General features: G+C 37.2%; 1 protein-coding gene across 1 annotated transcript in view; it reads right to left on the minus strand.

Moving 5' to 3' along the window:
• Window positions 1-9,724, minus strand: part of LOC136763107 (ras-GEF domain-containing family member 1C) — a 32,243-nt gene extending 22,519 nt beyond the window's left edge. Inside the window, exon 1 of the mRNA XM_066716839.1 lies at window positions 9,025-9,724. The gene's annotated coding sequence lies outside the window, so the exon portion shown is untranslated. The remainder of the gene's footprint in view (window positions 1-9,024) is intronic.
• Between the last annotated feature and the right edge of the window lie 10,714 nt (window positions 9,725-20,438).

Consider the following 20,438-nt stretch of genomic DNA (forward strand, 5'->3'; position numbering starts at 1 on the left):
AGTAATCCTACTTGCTGTTTCCAGTAAGAGACCTGTGAATCAGGACTGACCCCCTGAAAGCTGCTTTATTGCAGTTTAGACTACTTCTCAAGTTATAAGGCAATACTGATCCATTCAGCCTTAGCCGCAGAACACCATGAGTGCCTGTACACAACAGGATATCACTGCACCAACTACAAAAAGAAATGTCATCATTTTATTTTGCTGCTCTTTGCTTCTTTTCGCTTTAAGAGATTAAAGAATCCCTAGAAGTTACCACTTAGTTCTCCAATTAAAACCTGAATAAACTGCAATTAACTAAAATGGCATAATATGTAAAAAGCTGAGCACACTGCATATGGTCACAAAATCAGTTGTGTTTAATTGAATTGAGAATTTATTAAATCAAGTTTCTTTTGGCTTTGATATTCAAGAACACACATCCAAAATTGTATTACCTTGGCAAACTCTACACATCGAGCTAATGCAATTAAAAGCTAAAAAAAAAAAGGACTTTAGCATAAGCGTTAGAGAACAAATATTTCTTCAAGATCATCAGAGACTGAAGTCACTTGTCCTACTTTGGTAAACCTTTTAACATGGGCAGGGAAAGGACAGGAAGAGTTGTATTAAGTAGAGATCCACAACTTTCTCTTGAATACAATCTTCTATTAATGGAAATCAACAATATGTGGGAATGAGTCTGGTCCGAGTCCCCAGTGGGGCCCAATTATAAAAATGAGCTCCTGTGAAGACAACCTAGGTGCTTGCCTTCCACTTGTGTTTTCAGTAATAGTTCTTCAATCTGGGAGATTGATCCCCTCTTGGATTGCATAACAGGATTGGAATGGTTAAAGCTTCAACACAAGTCCTTTAAAAACTAAAGAGTCTATCTGCAAGTAAACTGACTTATCAATTAGCAGGCCCTGTGGAATCCTCATTAGCTGGAGTTATTTCCAGTTAAGTCTGTCTAACTCCCCTGGTGTTAGGTAAACCTAAACGGCAATCTCTCTTACATTAATGCTCATGTGGGTGTAATGCTTAAGGTGCTGGGATTTTCAGTACAATGCCGATAAAATGTCAAATTTGTAACCTGCAATTTATACACTCTTTTATAATGTGTTCTAAATACTGATTTACAGTTTACAGTATCACCCTGTCCCTGCAAAACATGACATGTAGACTCAACATAACATGTAGCTTGAGGGTTACTCATACTGCCAGGCTAATTGGGCTGATTAAAAAAATAAGTATATATATGCAGACCTCAGAAAAATTATGAAGTCAGACAGATTTAGGTTTCGGCAAGTCTTGAGTATAGCAATCACAATGTTAGTAATTACCACTGTTCGTTTTAAATGTATGAGCATCACAGTGGAATACTGTAATACAAAAATATAGACATTTTCTTTTCTTTTTTTTTTATTTTCTGAAGCTAATAAAATCTGGTACTAAAAAAGGATATGATACAAAATCTGTGTAGGTTTACCACATTTAATTGAACATTAAATACAATGTGCCCACATAGCTTAGATGCAGCTTTCAGGAATTTCTGGTTTGAAAATAAGAAGTGATATTGATTTGCGAATACAATGACATCACTGGTGACTGTAATCCAGTGAAATGATTGATACCACAGAGACTCTTCACAGTGTGCATGCTCTCCTGATCACTGCCTTGGTCAGTGGCGATCAAGCCATGCCTGAGGACTGAGGGTAATTCGTTTTGTGTAAATATCATGAGGGTATCTTAGCCATATTGGTCAGACGGGTTGTCTACCTTGGACAACATATCAGCGCAGAAGACGATATTATGGAAGAGATCAAAAAAAGAGTGAAAATGGGATGTAGTGCATTTGGAAGAAACAGCACCCTGTTAAAAGGAAATCTACCCATTTGCCAGAAGAGAAAAGTATGTGGTCAATGCATACTACCAGTGCTCACTTATGGCTGTGAAACTTGGTCGCTCACTAACAAAAATATTACAGAAACTGTGGGTGACACAAAGAAGCATGGAAAGATGTATGCTTTAATGACAAGAAAAAAACAAAAAAGGAAATGAATGGATCTGAAAACAAACAAAAATATGTAACATCATTGAAAGGCTGAAAATGTTAAGAAGGCAATGGGCCGGACAGATCAAAGATGGACAAAGGAAACTATCTAATGGATACCAAGAGATAAGAAAAAAAGACGTAGAAATGGAAATGTCTTGGGGAGGCCTTCATCTAGCTGTGGATCAATATAGGCTGATGGTGATGATTGTGATGATATGTATTTGTTTTAAAAGGCCCGTTTATTCACTGTTTTTGTTGTTGTTTTGAAACAGTTCAATTTTCCAGTTTCTACCTTCCTGTGACCTGAACATAACCCAGGCCAGCCAAACCAGCTCACAACCTTAAATCCAAGTGATCAACAAAGAACTTGTGTGTTTCACATTTTTCAAAGTCATTACTTTCCTTTTTCATCCTTCCAAATGTGTGCAACAGTGGTATCTGTGAACACGTCAGGGTATTGTTTCACACATCCAGATAGGCTCAGCTTACATTGAAAGCATTCCAAGCACAGTGAACTCCACCTTTTCTGAAATGGCTTAAAAGCTCTAAGACTTCCAAATAAACAACCATAGAGTAAAGGGTTTAAGTACCTTCTTTAAAAGTAGTGCACATTCTAAAGCACTTTCAATTCATCTGAATTCAGCTAAAACCTCAAAGCCCTTTTTGGCCATTACAGATCAAAATCATGGATTGTGTTAATCTTTTCAATGACAAAACAAAAATATAATTATAATTATATATATATATATATATATATATATATATATATATATATATATATATATACACTCACCTAAAGGATTATTAGGAACACCTGTTCAATTTCTCATTAATGCAATTATCTAATCAACTAATCACATGGCAGTTGCTTCAATGCATTTAGGGGTGTGGTCCTGGTCAAGACAATCTCCTGAACTCCAAACTGAATGTCTGAATGGGAAAGAAAGGTGATTTAAGGAATTTTGAGCGTGGCATGGTTGTTGGTGCCAGACGGGCCGGTCTGAGTATTTCACAATCTGCTCAGTTACTGGGATTTTCATGCACAACCATTTCTAGGGTTTACAAAGAATGGTGTGAAAAGGGAAAAACATCCAGTATGCGGCAGTCCTGTGGGCGAAAATGCCTTGTTGATGCTAGAGGTCAGAGGAGAATGGGCCGACTGATTCAAGCTGATAGAAGAGCAACTTTGACTGAAATAAGCACTCGTTACAACCGAGGTATGCAGCAAAGCATTTGTGAAGCCACAACACGTACAACCTTGAGGCGGATGGGCTACAACAGCAGAAGACCCCACCGGGTACCACTCATCTCCACTACAAATAGGAAAAAGAGGCTACAATTTGCACAAGCTCACCAAAATTGGACAGTTGAAGACTGGAAAAATATTGCCTGGTCTGATGAGTCTCGATTTCTGTTGAGACATTCAGATGGTAGAGTCAGAATTTGGCGTAAACAGAATGAGAACATGGATCCATCATGCCTTGTTACCACTGTGCAGGCTGGTGGTGGTGGTGTAATGGTGTGGGGGATGTTTTCTTGGCACACTTTAGGCCCCTTAGTGCCAATTGGGCATCATTTAAATGCCACGGCCTACCTGAGCATTGTTTCTGACCATGTCCATCCCTTTATGACCACCATTTACCCATCCTCTGATGGCTACTTCCAGCAGGATAATGCACCATGTCACAAAGGTCGAATCATTTCAAATTGGTTTCTTGAACATGACAATGAGTTCACTGTACTAAACTGGCCGCCACAGTCACCAGATCTCAACCCAATAGAGCATCTTTGGGATGTGGTGGAACGGGAGCTTCGTGCCCTGGATGTGCATCCCACAAATCTCCATCAACTGCAAGATGCTATCCTATCAATATGGGCCAACATTTCTAAAGAATGCTTTCAGCACCTTGTTGAATCAATGCCACGTAGAATTAAGGCATTTCTGAAGGCGAAAGGGGGTCAAACACAGTATTAGTATGGTGTTCCTAATAAACCTTTAGGTGAGTGTATATATATATATAAATCCTAACAAAGGGCAATAAAACAAAATGCATCATGAATAAGTAAACACACGAATGGTATAATAATGAATACACAGTGTACACAACTGGTATCTGAAATACACTGGGGGTCTGAGCAAAAGCAGCAAGAAGTCAGCATCACCTCCATTGTGATGAGGATCAATTCACACGTCACCTGAGCATGTTTCAACATTGCCAGGAAACTGTAACTCACAGAAACACATCAGCATGCAACAGGCAAGCTTCTAGTTGGCTCAGCACCAGCCATACTATCTACAATACTGGGTACGTGTTAGACACATTTTGGAGTGGGCATCACAAAAACTATACCTAGAGAAATGCAGAATTCTTTCAAGAAATATGTTTGATACTGAAGTGTAGCAAGTGTATCACAATCCCAAATATACACATATATTATAAAGATACTTGCCAAAAGGGAAAAATCGCACATAAAGGAGTGTGAATGCATAGTTTGTAATTCTGAAGACATTGTCTGAAACAGAGCTTGTTGTACCTGAGTCTGTTATACATAAGCTTCATTACAGGCAAGCTAATAATGTTCTCTTCACGGTTTAATCTGAATAACAGAAATGAGCACACATGCAGTGAGTCAGCTACTGTGACAATGAAACCTAACATTTTTACAACTGTGAGCACAGGAACACAGGGCTCCACTGCCTTTTTATTTCCAACATCTCAGACAACAACTGCCAGGCAATAAAACTGCTATTAAAAACAGTGCGTCTCTCTACTCCACGAATGCCCTCAACACCATTTTCAAAAAGAATGACTTGACCCCTAAGAGGAAAAATAAATAAATGAGTGGACTGAAATGTATGGACCCTTTTAGAAAGGTTATGAAAAAAAACATAAACCTCATAAAAAATATTTTAAACAAAGACTAGAAACCTTCCTTTCATAGCCTGCAGAAGGTGATGGATAGTCAGCACTGAATACAAACTCCTCTACCCATCAACCGCACCACTGAACAGTATGATCAGCACCCTGGAGCAGAATTTGAATGACATTTGTCTTTTCTTGGTTATAAATAAGGAGTTGTCCATGTTGTGAATGTGATGTTGTCAAGGTGGACCATTATCTGATTTGATTAAGCTACAAATTTAGAACTAATTCACATTTTCACCAAGTGGTGAGAGAGGATATATGAGTTTCCAAGTGTATACCACTAATTAAATATATAGTATATGGAATTTAATTGTTCAAACAGAAATGAATATGTAAAGGAAAGTGCTCATTTCTTTACCATTATGAAGGCCTTCACTTAATGTTGGCATCTGGGACAAGAACAAAACTGCACCCAGCCTCTGTTTGCCCAGGTGTATTTTGGTTACTGTTGTTGTGAACTGTATCAGAATGGCTTTACTGCAGCTTGTTGTGTTATCTTACTGCTGATATCAAAGCAAAACTTTATCAACTTTCACATTTAGTTTAGTTAACATGAGTCTATATTTAACCTCTCACACCTCTACTTTCAAAATCACACAAGGTTTTTTGCTGGTGGATTGTACAGAAAACAAAAATACTATTTTACCACAAAGAAAATTATAAATGTTTCATGTTACATTATCAAAAGATAAGATCTAGACAATTTTGATTACCTCAGGACACAGGTATGCAGACTAGTCTAGTATAGTTGTATGGAGGTCAGTGAGTTACCAGTATTTTATTAAATATATTTCCCAATCATAACAATCTTTGGAATATATTTCATATCAAAGTTATTAAATAAAGGGGATACACCAAAGGCCTGAATTTATTAATTGTTTATTAAAATTACCATTATCCATTAAATACAAATTAACCAATTATCTGTTAATCATTGCATATGTGACTTAACTGTAATAAAGTAAACTCAAAGAAAAGACTTTGAACCCTTGAGTAAGGACAAGGCTGTAAGATAAAGGTTGGAAAGTCAGACAAAAAAACTCCAACAATACATACACAGGGTAAAGGACAAGTAAACCACACAATTATTGATGAAGGTAAAAATCTAAATCTATAAGCGGTGGCTTCTACATGTGCCTCAGGAGCCAGGAGTGGGAAGTGAAGCTGTGTTTCCTATTCCTCACTGTGACAGGTTGCTGAATGCCAGTCAGTTCTGGAACAATGATGCTGTGACGTTTATTCAGTCATTCTTAAGAGGCACTTTTGCATCTCAGTAGTTAAGTTTGGCAAATTGAGAGGACGGGACTTTATCTCAGGACACTTCCTCTTCCAAGCTTGTATCTGGGAATTCTTTGTCAGGGGAATGGAGAGCCAACCCCCACCTCAGTCTAACCCCGTTGAGAAAGAAACCGAGGCTCTTAGAACTACACTGTACACTCAGAGGCTATCAAGTATTGCAAACATCATACTGATTTAAAAGAATGAAAAAAACACTGTATATACGAGCATATTAAATCTTACACCCATTGCGTACTGCAATTACAAGTGTAGTGCTGATTCTGTTGCGGTTTCATATATATCACAAAATGCTTATTTTGGAATGCTGCAAAAATAGGTCTCCTAGTTTTTCACACCACAGGCTGATTAGTCCAATTTATTTCTCCACAATAAAACATGACACCATCTGGAAACTTTGGTGAGATTGGTTAACTGTTAAACACTGTATCAATGCATTATTAGCCATTACAACCAAGTTTCTTTGAACAGGATTTAGCTGATGCCTTTTACATTTCATAGTGCAGTAAATCTTTCCACTGCAGCAAAATCTTTAGAGAAAACAGAATTCAAGTATCTGCTCCAGAACACTGCAATGCATGTTCAAAGAATCATTGATATCAGCTGATAAGTGAAATATAAATGACATCCCAAGGCTTTCAAATCCTATTGATATGTATATGATATACAAATCACCCTTTCATATATATAAGAGCCCTCTATATAAAATACCAACCAAGAGAGCTCTTTCCAATAGAAATGTAATCGTTTCAATTATATTAAGAGAGCCCTAACATTATCTAATTACTCTCTTCACAGAGTTCTCCTCAAACGAAGGACTGATTCAACTGATGCCATCCGACTAATAAACAATCTAAAAGACTAATTAGCTATATGGCTAGAGGGCTTTTTTGGGCGGAAGCTTTTAAAGAGTTCAGCAATGTAGTGGCGGTGGCTGCTTATGCGGTGGAAATATGCATGTATAGAGCCAAGAAACATGCTTAGAATACATTTTCACTATACTGTTAACAGTGTCATTGGTGCAGCTAACAGCAGCCCCCCACCCCCATCTCCCCTGGGGGATACCAGGGCCCTCATCCTAATTAATGACAAAAGAACATCATGCCATTTTCTTGTGACCTTGGTGCCCTGGAATGTCACTTAACTATGGCAGCAATGGATTAAGTGTCACTGTGCAGGCCGGGAAAAACACACTAGCGGCTTGTCAACAGGGTCACAACCGACTGGAAAAATCCTCCCGTAAATCCTGGTAGCCTTTGACCTGAATTGCCATGGTGACCCATTGAATGTCTTTTCCACCCCCCATCTCCACCCCCCCATCTCCTTCCAGGGTTTCGTTTCATCTTACAAATGTCTGGTCAGTTAAGGTACTGTTGGCTCCATACTAATAAACTCATCCCTGAAACATTACTCCTACAGGGTACTACTACTACTACTACTACTATTACTACCATTAATAATAATAATAATAATAATAATAATAATAATAATAATAATAATAATAATAATGTGTTACATGTAAATAACAATGTGCTGTATTTGTTATATTTTTTCCATCTGGTCAAATTACTCTGTATAACAACTCTCAACTACTAAGCAAAAATTATGCTTCATGTACTCCTAAATGACATGAGAAGGTTAAAACATACAGTAAACAGCGTGGTTCACATTTGATTTAGTCTATACTGAAGACATGAAAAAGCTACCATCAACGAATGAGTTAGTAACACCAACACACTTGAAGCTTAGCAATAGCATTTCTCTGCGGGCAGCTTTAATCCTATTGCCACTCAGTTCCAACCACTGCAAAGACTGGAAAAGACCTTAAACCAATGGTGTAAAGTGCGTGTGTATCAGGTGGTCTGTATTATCCTCTTCCTAGGCTGAAATGCACTTCCTAATTAGAAAGACAACTGTAAGTAATACATGAACCAAGTTAGTCATCGAGCGGAGGTTTTTCCCAAGATCACCCCTCCCCAGGTTTCTTTGCTAAAGGCTGTCAACAAACAATTGTAAGATGACTCATGGTGAAAGCTTTTTTTTGTTGTTTAATGGGGGGGGGGGATCAGCTCTATAATAATAGCATCCATTTCATATCCGTTGTGATCCAGTCATTGCATTTGATAGACCTACTAAGCTCCTATTGAATTCGCATTGCTTACGCCTAACTTTGAGGTCCAGATCCCCACCACAGCCCTTTTGCATTGAGCATTATAATATGCGATTGTTGACAATACTGTAAATCATGCAGTTGAACCCATGTGTAAAAAAACTGGTATTTATTTCCAGTTACTCTGGATGTGGCCATGCAAAACACTGCTGATAGGACACTGTGTTATAAAGCCATAGGAGAGGTTATTTCTTCAGTCATTGGCTGATCTTATGGTCTATTTCAAAAGCGTATTTGTCGATAGAGGTGCTTCACACAGAAGCGGATTAGTTGGCATGCCATCAACAATTATGAGGGGAATAATAGTACAGCCATTTAGTAGACCAATCATTTATTGAATGAGCTCGGAGATAAATAAATAAATGGGGAAATGACACAAAATCAAACCAACAACTGAGCATTATAATCCCAACATGCACGCATACACACACTACAGTGAAATAATTCATCGACTGCTTAATTACATTTCCATGCTCCAAACCTGTGATAAAACAAGTTTCCCAGTAAGATGCGTGTGTGAGACAGTGTGTGTATCTATCTATCTATCTATCTATCTATCTATCTATCTAAAGGCATACAGGGATAGCTCTACTTACCAATTCTATACACACATAGTTCCTGTTTTGCAGCTTCCTGTTAAACGAGCTCCTTGTATTTTTGCGAAGAATGAAAATAATCCACCCATATGCCTTCAGACAAGAAGATACTCTTTCAAAGAAAAATCCCCAAATGTGTCTCTTGACTGAACGGACCTTGCCAAGACTTTCGGCAGGAGCATCCACAAGGAGATGCAACTGTCTGCTCTCAGAGCAGCGCTGCTCCAATCAGTAAAACAGGGATCCAATGAAACGGAGGCTGTCGTCCCAGAACAAGGCGCTAACGTGCCCGAGTGCAGCGCCTCTCAGCCCCGTGTCCCCGGCGGAGCCTCTGCGCTGCGCAGGCACACCTCCACCACACGGCAGCGGTGGCTGTGGGTAGGACTGCGGGGGGGGCTGGGAAACAAACCACTCCTGTCTTCAGTGGGGAAAAAACCCGAGCAAAAGACAGCTGGTGCGGGTGAGAAACATCGGTAGTGTCTAAACATGGTGCAGCGCTGCCTCCCCGCACAGACCCGCACCGCTGGACGGCCAGACTCCCTCACGGGTGTGCGCTCATCCCCGGCTCTCCGTGTCGGAGCCGGCGTTCACAGCAGCACATGGCTGCTAGGCAAACCCCCCCGCAAAAGACAGGCCGAGAAAACGGCATTTGGAAAGGAAACAAAAGACAGCTGACCGCATGTGAGTGCCTGAAACCGCCACTGTGGCCGGACTTTCATTATTACTGGCGCCTCTGAACTCATGAGTGCCAAACGCTCAGCCACATACCTGTTTTGTGTGTTAACGTTTTATTTCTGTAATGTATTACTATTTCTCAGCTTACTATTGGTGGGATTTGATTCAACACATAATTCAGTGTAATTATTCAATACAAGGACAAGCTACAGATGACCGAATAACAGGTAAAATGCCTGTTGCTTGCATAGGGTTTCAGGTGAAGATTTATTCTATATTTATTTGGTTCCATAGTACTTTATGCTTCTCACTACCACTGATTGGATATGAAGACAGTTTCCATGAACAGACTGTCAAGCAGGAAGGTTATGGTTAATAATTAACTGGGTTTTTAAAACCATACAGTAAAATGTACTGGTACATCTGTGAGTGACCATGCTGCACTGCTTACAACAAAGGGGGGAAATAAACACAAGCAATACAGCACATCTGCATTTTACATTCCATACAACAAGCAATGGTTATCCTGTCATATCATGTAATATTTTTTATATACAAGTATGTGGATTTATGAATTGCAAGTCTGATCGTGCAATATTGGAGCTACATCAGAACCCTTTCTAAATTTAGCAGATTTTCTGTCTTCATCAGGTGAATCTACTCTTATACACTGGCTTCCAACTCTTGTTCTTGTCTGATTTTGTTTGATGTAAAGAGATGGCTGTTTAGATTGTAGCATTCATCTTCTTTTGGACAGTTACACTGCATTCAACTGCTAGACAGGATCACTACTCACAATAATCTTCACGGTCTGAATTTCTGATGTTTGAATTGATCATTACTTTCCATCTGGTTAACATAAATGTATACATAAATAAATAAATACACTGCTCTTGCTATTCCCGTATCTTCTGAATGGCCCATATTAAACAATTATTTATTATGTGTGTTTATTGTTATAAAATTGTAGGGAATCTGGTTTGTGTGCAATCTGACCCTCAACAGCATTTTAAAACTAGGACAACTACCAAACTGCTCAGATAATTATTTGCCAGATGCATTATATTATTGTCATATTAGTGAAAACAACAAATACACAGACACCAGTGTTAATAAAATAACAGGGCTACATTGATGGAAAAAGACTGTATCTGGGCAGCTGCTTGTCTAGCTGGACTGACTCAAACAGATTTTCAAAGACCTGTCAGAATCTGTGTCATATGTACACACACGCGCGCACACACACACACACACACACACACACACACACACACACACAATATAGATATGTCTTGATTCGGGTCCTCCTGTGAATGTTGTTTATTCATTACACACATGGTTACATTTTGCGCATTTTGTAAATTATTCATCTAAACAAATCACCCCCACTTCACTTTTAACTACGTTTTTCTTTTCATGTTGCACTACTAATCAGCTGGAACAGCAGTGCCAACAGTGTTTGTTTCTGTTCAGTAGGGGGTGCTCTTTCCTCTGAGACAGCCAGGCAAAGAAATATACACATTTAATTAGATACATGTCAATAAGGTTGATTCAATATAAGTATTAAATGTAGCCTAAATAATACATGCTTTGTAAAGTTTCACAGTTAAAAGGCTTTTAAAAAGGGACTGTTTTAAATAGCTTTTCCCGCTTTTGTGCTAGATTAACGTTGGACAGTAGAGGAGAATTAGAATCCACATAATTTGGCTTCGGCACATCTGACTGTACTGTTTGAAATGTAGCTCATCCTTCTCCACAGGATGTAGACAAACATACAAAATGGAAATTTGCATTGATCATGCATGTCTTTTTTGAAAGGTGTGTTATTTTATTTTACTGTAAGCGGCACAAGCAACATCCTTCTGCATCCTTTAAAATGACAAGAATTAAGCAGAGGGAAGGGATAAGTGAAAGCACAATGGGGTTTTATTGTTCACAATCAGCCATGCAGTCATTGGAGATCACAAGCAGACGAGCAGGATGAACCACACAGGCTCCTGTCAATCATAACCTCTTTAGTTATTGTAACATTATACAGGATAATAATGCCAGTATTCAACAGCATTAATACCCAAAAGGAATAGATTAAAAGCAGCAGCATCATGACTACATTGCCAGTCTTCCATCCTCCAACTATTTCAAAACTTTACAATTCAGCAATGGCTAAAAATAATAATTACAAAGCTTCCCTTTTCATTTCAGTTTTACACAATTGCTCACTGTTTAAATACCAAGACAGAATTTCCTCTTTTCTCCAACCAGCTGCTATGTTCTGCTAAATCATCTTCTGAAAAGATGAGATTATAAAAGGGTTCTCCTCATAAAATACCCCCCAGGACTGTGTCTGTAAGATACACAGATTCTGAATGTGGAAAGCAGTTCTACTTAAATGTAGTTATGTATTACTCTGCATTATGGAGGAGTGGTCAGGGCTCTGCACTGTACACCAGAGGATTGTGGGTTCAATTCCAGGTGGGGGACACTGCTGTTGTACCCTTCAGCAAGATACCTGGATTACTCCACTAAAAACCCAGCTCTATAAATGGGTAATTATGTGTAGAAATAATGTGATATATTTCAACAATTGTAAATTGCAATGGATAAGGGCTAAACACAATGTAATAACTACAACTATACAGCAAAGACACCAATGGTCACAATCTCCAGTCACACTTCCACTTTTAAAGCAGCTTAGCTTGTTGACCACTAAATTAATGCAAATAACTGTATCTTCAGACTTCTGTGAAATCAGTGTCGAATCTCTTAAAAACACGGAACACTGAAGGGATGTTCTCATCATAAAGTCACACACTGTGACAAATTAATTAATTAAATTATTTTAATGAAGTATAGCAACGATTAACTGACAGCACTGATTATTGTCAGGAGGTTCAGTACAACTGGGCCTGGTGCCAGCAGCACAGAACATTTAAGCTTCTAATTTATATGACAAGATTTGAGCTTGTGAACTGACTGTAGGGAAGTCAAATACTAAGGTTTTCCAAAGACATGTGTGGATAAATTGTGTCCAAGCAGTGCATACAAAAACTGTAAACTGTTCAGCTTTCTCATTTGTATTTCATGAAATAGATATAGTCTGCATCATAGGAAGCAGTAGTGTTTGTAATGCAATACAATAACAATCTTACTATAAACTGTTCTGCTTTCTAATTTTTATTTCATGAAATAACATATATATATATATATATATATATATATATATATATATATATATATATATATATATATATATATATATATATATATATATTCTTTATCATAGGAAGCAGTAGTGTTTGTAATACAATGGAGACAAATAATCCCTTTATCCCAAACCCTGTGATTGATCTTTTTAATATGTTAATGTGACTTTTATGCTGGAACAAAACACAATATGTGAAGGCAAAAGTTAATTAATATAATTAACCCTACTACAACTGAGACCAACATTTACATTGTCTGGACTTGAAGGGAACAAGCTTTCTAACTGTGATGGGATTTCATGCCATCCATAAAAACTTGTTCTTCAGATGTTGTAGTCTTAAGTATTGCAGGTCAATACATGAAGATCAAAGAAATCTCAGATGGACTACAACAAAAAAAGAGTAAAGACCTTGGAAGGAGAACAATAACACAATCTGCAAATCACACCTGACCTGTATGTATTAAATAATTTAAATTCTTCTATCAAATGACACATGTGGTCTTTTTTTTAGTTTTTTATACCCTTATGTGTTATATGATCTCTTGAAAGTGCTGAATGAGTCCAAATACATTTTAAAATTATACATATAATTATATCTGGAGACTTGAGAGAAGATTTGGTCATGTGGACTGGTTAGTGGTTTTTGCCTGCCTAAGAACACACACAAAAATATATAATAATTCATGACATTAAAAAGAGGATTGCAATGTTTCGATTTAAAACTAATTTGATTTCTGTAAACGAATGCGTGTACTTAATCTGCAATTTCACTAATCTGTTTGTATAAGAAAATATTAAATCATCTCTTTTTGAGATGCATTCACTAATAAACAAAGCAGCCACTGAAGCAGTGATTTGGAAAAAGAAAATCTCACCGTAAGTTATTCTACTCTAACAATATTGATGACTGAAACACAAAATTCTTCCTCTGTCACAAGGTGGGTCAAAACTCCTTTTCTGGGCTGATTAATGTATTATTCTACGCCTTTCCTATTTGGCGTGCAATAAGCTGCAGATTGATTTTCCATTCATTCAAAATGTGGGGGATTAATGATAGAATTTCACAGCTGATTTGTAATTAAACCTGCTCAGTACAGTATTGATTTGCCATTGCAATTTTATGCTTTCAGTGATGCCACTTTTTGTTTTTGTTTATTGTATTTTTAATGTAGAAATACAAATATAATTAGTTATTTTCTTATTTATTGTTAAGATGTGGAGTCAAAGCTAAAATGCCTGCACCAGAGACACCTGTACTCAATTGCTTGGAGGCCTATTCTCTAGTTTGAAAATAAAACTGGGTGATTGTACAGGATGGCATTTTTATATTTGTATAAAGTATAATTACTTAAATAAAGCACCTGTGTTTGTTTCTTTCTTAGTTCCATAAACTGAAGCAGAAATTCAAATTCAAATTCAGAAAGCATGGTTAGGGATATCAATTTGCAGCATTTTATTAGGGTTCACCAGCTTCATTAAAATATCACAGATTGCTTCTGAAAACAAGTCTGCACAGACAGCAAACAATTAAACAGTGACAGTGGAAGACTTTGGAGGAGCAGCGGATCTCTGCTGATTTGTCTTCAGCCACTGTGGTGTTCAAGCTTCAATAATACTAATAATACCTTAGGAGATTAGGTGAGGTTTTAATTAAGAACAAAGATTAGCTTTGTGCTTCCCATTCTCGTTATCAGAGGCAGTGGGTGCAGGCCTGAGGTATTAGGTAAATAAGCTAAAGTGATTTTTTTGTTTTGCACTGAAAATGAACCTTTGCTGTACTATATAACCAATATCTATCTACAGCTCTACATGGGATGGCACACCAGTTTGATGGTGTATAATGCAATTGTCACATCACAGCCTGTTGCGGCAAAATGTTTCACCCTGATTATGCACAACCAGAATGCAACATAATAGACCCAGAGCACTTCTAGAAAGTTACAATTATGGCAATTATTGTGTTTGGGTTGTTCCAATGGTCAAATAGGAATTAATACCTAGCAAGAAAAACACATCTGTAACATGTCAGAAAAATGCTCTCATAATAAAATAATATAACAATGCATGACAAATGCAAACACTTTAAGAATTTACACACATTTTTCTTAAAATACCTTTGAATAACCATGAATATTAAATTTGTTTCAGTCTTCCACACTTTTGACATCCTTGCTCTAAGTGTGAAGTTTCTTTCTCTGTCAGTGATTCAGCAATCTGAGATCACCCATAGTGTCCTAGACCATTTTCTTCCAAATAAACCTCATTAAGAGTTATCTGTTTTGGTGGCTTCACACTTAGTAAGGTGTAAATTGATATCTCTTGAGGCAGCTGTTTCTAAATCAAAATTCCCAAAATATGTGAACTATGAAAAATGTTTTTGCTCCTAAAAAATGTTAATAGTCATAAGTGGGGTGTGAAAAGGCATACAATCTAAATGAACACCTTCTAATTACAAAATCTGGCATAGCTGTAAGTAATTTTAATGAAGTGTAAGAGCTGGTTTCAGTAGCGCTGATTCTCTTTGTGTTCATTCTCATTTCAATAGCATAGGAAGTGAGAGAACACATTTTTTATTTAAAATATATTTAAAAATCAGTTTTATTAGAACAAAAAGAAGACGGATACACTAGAAATAATATTCTACAAGTGGAAAGCTGAACACCATGTATGAGCTAGAATAAAACTGAAAGAGAAATTTAATTTAACAACTGGAATTGTATTTAAACACTGAACTACTGAATCAGTTGTTCCTAGACTATTATAGTAATACAGCAGGTATATATTATATCTTTATATATATATATATATTAATGCTCAGCCTCCAGAAAGTTTGGAGCAGGCTAATTGTGTTCCACTTGGTGTCTCGGATATTGGCAACCAACCTCCTCTTTATTGCAGTTCTTGCACTGTGAAGCTCCAAAGGGGAGAGGGGTTATTGTGGAAGGATATTTTCCTCACCACTAAGTTCTTTCCCAGACAAAGAGCTTGTTGAACGCTCTGAGAAAAACATGATGCTTCCCGTAATCCCAATGAACAAAGGACGCCAGTTTGTGAATTTACTGTCGGAGTCCAGCTTCATCTGGAAAATACTTCTTTTTCCAATTTTGTGACTCCCTTCATTTCCTTTAAAGACCCCAGTGATGACCTCCTACACTGTGGAGACTTGTACTCTGGAATTTCTTTTTACTGCAAATGGGAAACAAAGTCTACAATTTCTCAGTCCAGCCGATGACTCATTTGCACTCAATTTCTATTCTGTGGAAGACAGAGCTGACAACAGCCTACTCTTCTTCATGGAAGGGCAGTCTTCTGTGTCTTGACCTCTTGTCCCCATATATGCTACAATAGTTTTAAATAGGGAGAGTATAGAAAAGCCTGCCTTTAATTCAAGAATTTAACAGAAAACCCAGAAAGTGACTTTCTATCACTGTTTATGACTAGGAGATTCTGTAAGGTTAAAGCAGAAATGTACTAAAACAAACTTCAAACACAAGACATTTAACCAGTGTGTGGTTACTCTCTCATAAATTAATTAATTTGTTCATATTTTCTCTCATTTTATGTGTATTTGTGCATTTAAAACAGTATACAAGTGAACTAGAGTGAAAGACAAATAGATACAATTTAAACTTTTACTGTAAAAATACATTTTAATGATGTTATCCATGAAAACGAACGATTTGGAAATAAAACATTGTAGACAATACGACCTATATATGCAATTTCCTACATGAAACTGTTGTCCCTTGAGGTTTGCATTGAGTGTAATATGATTTTTGAAATGCCTTGTTTACTTGAATCTGTAAACCACAGCTAAAAGGGGTTCATGTTAGTACACAGCTATGCATTGTTTACAGTCAGAATCACTGCTCAGTCAGTTCGATGAGCCATGCAGGCTGTGCATCATTATTTACTGCTGTCTGGGTTTCAAACGTCTTTACATCACTTGGTTAATCAATTTGATGCATCTTCTTTTGCGTGACACATATTTGTATGCTATGTAGAATGCCTTTGTTGTGAAAATGCATTTAAAAATAGAAATATATCAAACAAAGTTAAACAGATATGTCAAGTCTTATTTTGTCTGAATTGGTATGTGAAAAATAGGATACTGAACTAGTGCAAAGCAGCAAAAGCAGACATTATTTTTTCCTCCCCTCAAATCTGGATTTATACAACTTAAGAGGACAGTTTCAGTTTGCCAGTTATCCAGACAAATACTGAATAATGGTATAAAACTGGTATAAAATGGTATAAAACTGAAAGTAATGGTGGAATATCAAGATTATGAAATATATTAGAGAACCACTCGTGTTATGCAGGAAGTATGCAGACTTTCATAAAATCATGCCAATTAGGTGCAGCACAACTAATAAAATAAAATATGCATATCTAAAATAAAATATAGGAAAAATATACACTGAATGCTATGTATAAATCTAGTGTTTATGTCAGTAAAGTAAAAGTCATCTTTCTAAAAATAAATAAGTTACCTTACTAAAATATTTACATGTAAAATACAAACCCACATACACAAAAAAAAAAACATACTGGCATGCAAGCAAAGTCCTAAAATTCAGCCTCACTCTGCAAGGTAATTTACATGAGATGCCAAAGCAATTATTATTCAATGCACACTATCATATACAAAGACATGTGTTCACCTTCTGACTCAGCAGAACAGCTTTATTAATTTTGGAACATTCCCTCGTATTTTATATTCAAGACAGGGATCTAATCTAACTCTTTCTTGTTGGAAGGTAAATATTTAAATACCTTATCCTTCACCTGTGAGTCGAAAATTCAACTCCACTATATCTTAGTTTGACCTGCAGAGTGGAACAGCATGACCACACAGTCACCATCGATCAAAACTCCCACGAACCTGAAACAAACCCTTGGTGGATATCGACAATATTCTCCTGGCTTTAATAATGAAAGCTAATTTGAAATCCGACAGCCCATAAAAACCTAACATAATCATCTAGGGATCCCTTTAACACTCTAGTTTTCCACACAAAAAAAGATTCCATAATAATGACGTAATGATGTATTAATAGATAATATGGAATATATATACCCACAGCTCCTTACACAAGGTACTCATTTTGTCAGGTAACTTTCTCCGTTCTCTAAATTTCTATCTCAGTTGTTGAATCTTAAAGCATCCTGGCTGCAAATTCGTATTAACTGCACCTCCAGCACTTGCTTTTTTAATAATTTTTTTACATTGCAGTGATGCAGTGTGGCCTTCAGATTGCATATCCTTCAGCCGGGAACTGAATCCCTTTATACCTTGCAGCATGCCAAAACAATCTGTCTTTTTAAAAACAGGTTGATGATTAATGCTTATATGTCAGCTTTTTATGTTCAGTCCTTTTAGTTCTGTGAGCTACCCTTAAATGTTTTTTCATGAAGGTTGCTCTATAATGTAATTAGTGTACTTTGGTAGGGTATATCAAACTGACATTTTACTGAGCTTTTTCAGGGACAGCTCTTTAATAATGAGGCTGATGCTTTACCATCTTTGACAGTGAAAGCACTCAATTATTCCATACAGGTAGCTTTCGTACGGCTAAACGAGTCAAATAGTGGGACACCGCAAACAGAAAGTCTAACGCCACAGCAGTTGGCCTGGTCTAGGCAGTTCAGTGTCATTTGTCAGAACAGTCAACACTTTGTTCCCTGTCAGAGTCCCTGTACTGAATAACAACAGAGCGGTTCAGGGGAGAGTTGAAATATATCCCAAATCTGGCACCAAGCCTCACTGTTGTCGCTGATTCGACATTCTTTTACCTCCAAATAAATCTAAAGTCACAATTCAGAAAGATAACAAAATACATAAAATAATCTGGGTCTTATTTGTGCTTGTCAAGATTCAGTTTTAATGCATATAACACAGGGGACTCAACTGTGGACCTAGAGGACTGCTGTGTCACCTGGTTTTCATTCCAGCTGAGCTCTTAATTATCCAATTAACCAGACAATTGCAAAATAATGTGCTTAGCCACACATTTTAAATTATGTTAAGCGTTAAACAACAATAAAGGGGTGTGAGTTTATACATGAAGGTGTCGGTTAAGTAACCGAAGTAGAACAAGACAGAAACTAGAAGAGACAGAGGTCCTTCTGAAAGTGCTGAGAGACAGACCTGTTGTGGGTTTATGAAGCTCAGATGGGAGTTTGCTCAAGACACTGATTGTCCGCAGTGAGTCTATAGTGTCCTTAGATTAAAAATGAGAAAGAATATATATATAAAAGATGGGAAGATTACAAAATAAAATGTGCAGGTATGATATGGAAAAGGGATGCTATAGATCGAGGGAAGTGGAAACATCTTGGGGAGACTTTCATCCAGCAGTGGATCGATATGCTCCATGTCTGAGCATCCAGAGTCTGAAGCTTGTACAACACCTTCAGTTAGACGTTGAAGCCAACCAATCAAATTACAAAGAAGCAGGAGCCTCTTTAAACCAATCATGCATTATAGCCTCCTTGGTTCCGCCCCCAACGACCTTGTTGAGTTTTGAAGTAGAGTACAGTACATACTGTAAAGCTGTCCACATTTTCATTTCCAGCACATCTCAGAATTCATCCCCCAGGATCTGTCTTACTGTCGATAAAATTGACTTTATATGTCCTACTTTTGTGTTCAACATCATGTTAGAGGGATATACATTTTCCACATGCCATGTTAAACCTTTTGATACACTTTCAACAGGGCATCGGCCCCCCATTTCTTTTATATGCGATCAAAGGTCTGTTCGTCTTAAGATGAACTCACAATAAAATTAGGTTTACCCTTTAAAAACATCACTAGAGAAGTGTTAGGTCCCCTCTGATTTCTGTCCCTCTTCCCCCCCAAAAGGACCTTTGTGCTTGGAGTGATATTTCCCTTCTGTAAAAACTATGATTCAACTTTTACAATCTCATACTGCTCTGAAATCTTAACAAACAGTACTATCGCCTATGAGTGTGAACTTCTCTTGTAATAAGAAAGCATGTTTTTATGAGTAAAGATATGCATAATTCATGTTCTGATAAAAAAAAAACTCATGACAATATCAAGACTGTGTTTCATTATTATAGCACAAACTCCTTCAGCAGCCCTTTTTTTATTTACATTTATTTCAAATTTTAATTTTTTGAAAGCGAAACCTGGAAAAAGTATTTTAGGTCTGGGGGAAGCAACCTAAATGAAGCATTCAGATAATGCAATTTTAATTCAGCAACACTGTACGACATCGGACAGGAACTGTGAATCTGCTGCCTAATCTCACAATAGAGATATTTTGGAGGAACACTAAATGAAGCAGCCAAACTGAAAGGCTTGTGGTTCAGAGAACTACCACCCCTCGCATAATTGCAAGAGGCCTGCTTACTCTTCTAAATCATGGATGTACCGAATGGCCAATTTATGACTTGATGCTATCCCTCTGAGTGGAATAATTAAATTTTTGTTATTTATTTTTTAACCTTGTTGAAATTCTGGGCACAGAAATATTGTATCAGAAGACTAGGTGAAATAGGAATA

The sequence above is a fragment of the Amia ocellicauda genome, chromosome 11, assembly GCF_036373705.1.
Source record: "Amia ocellicauda isolate fAmiCal2 chromosome 11, fAmiCal2.hap1, whole genome shotgun sequence".
Taxonomy (NCBI): domain Eukaryota; kingdom Metazoa; phylum Chordata; class Actinopteri; order Amiiformes; family Amiidae; genus Amia; species Amia ocellicauda.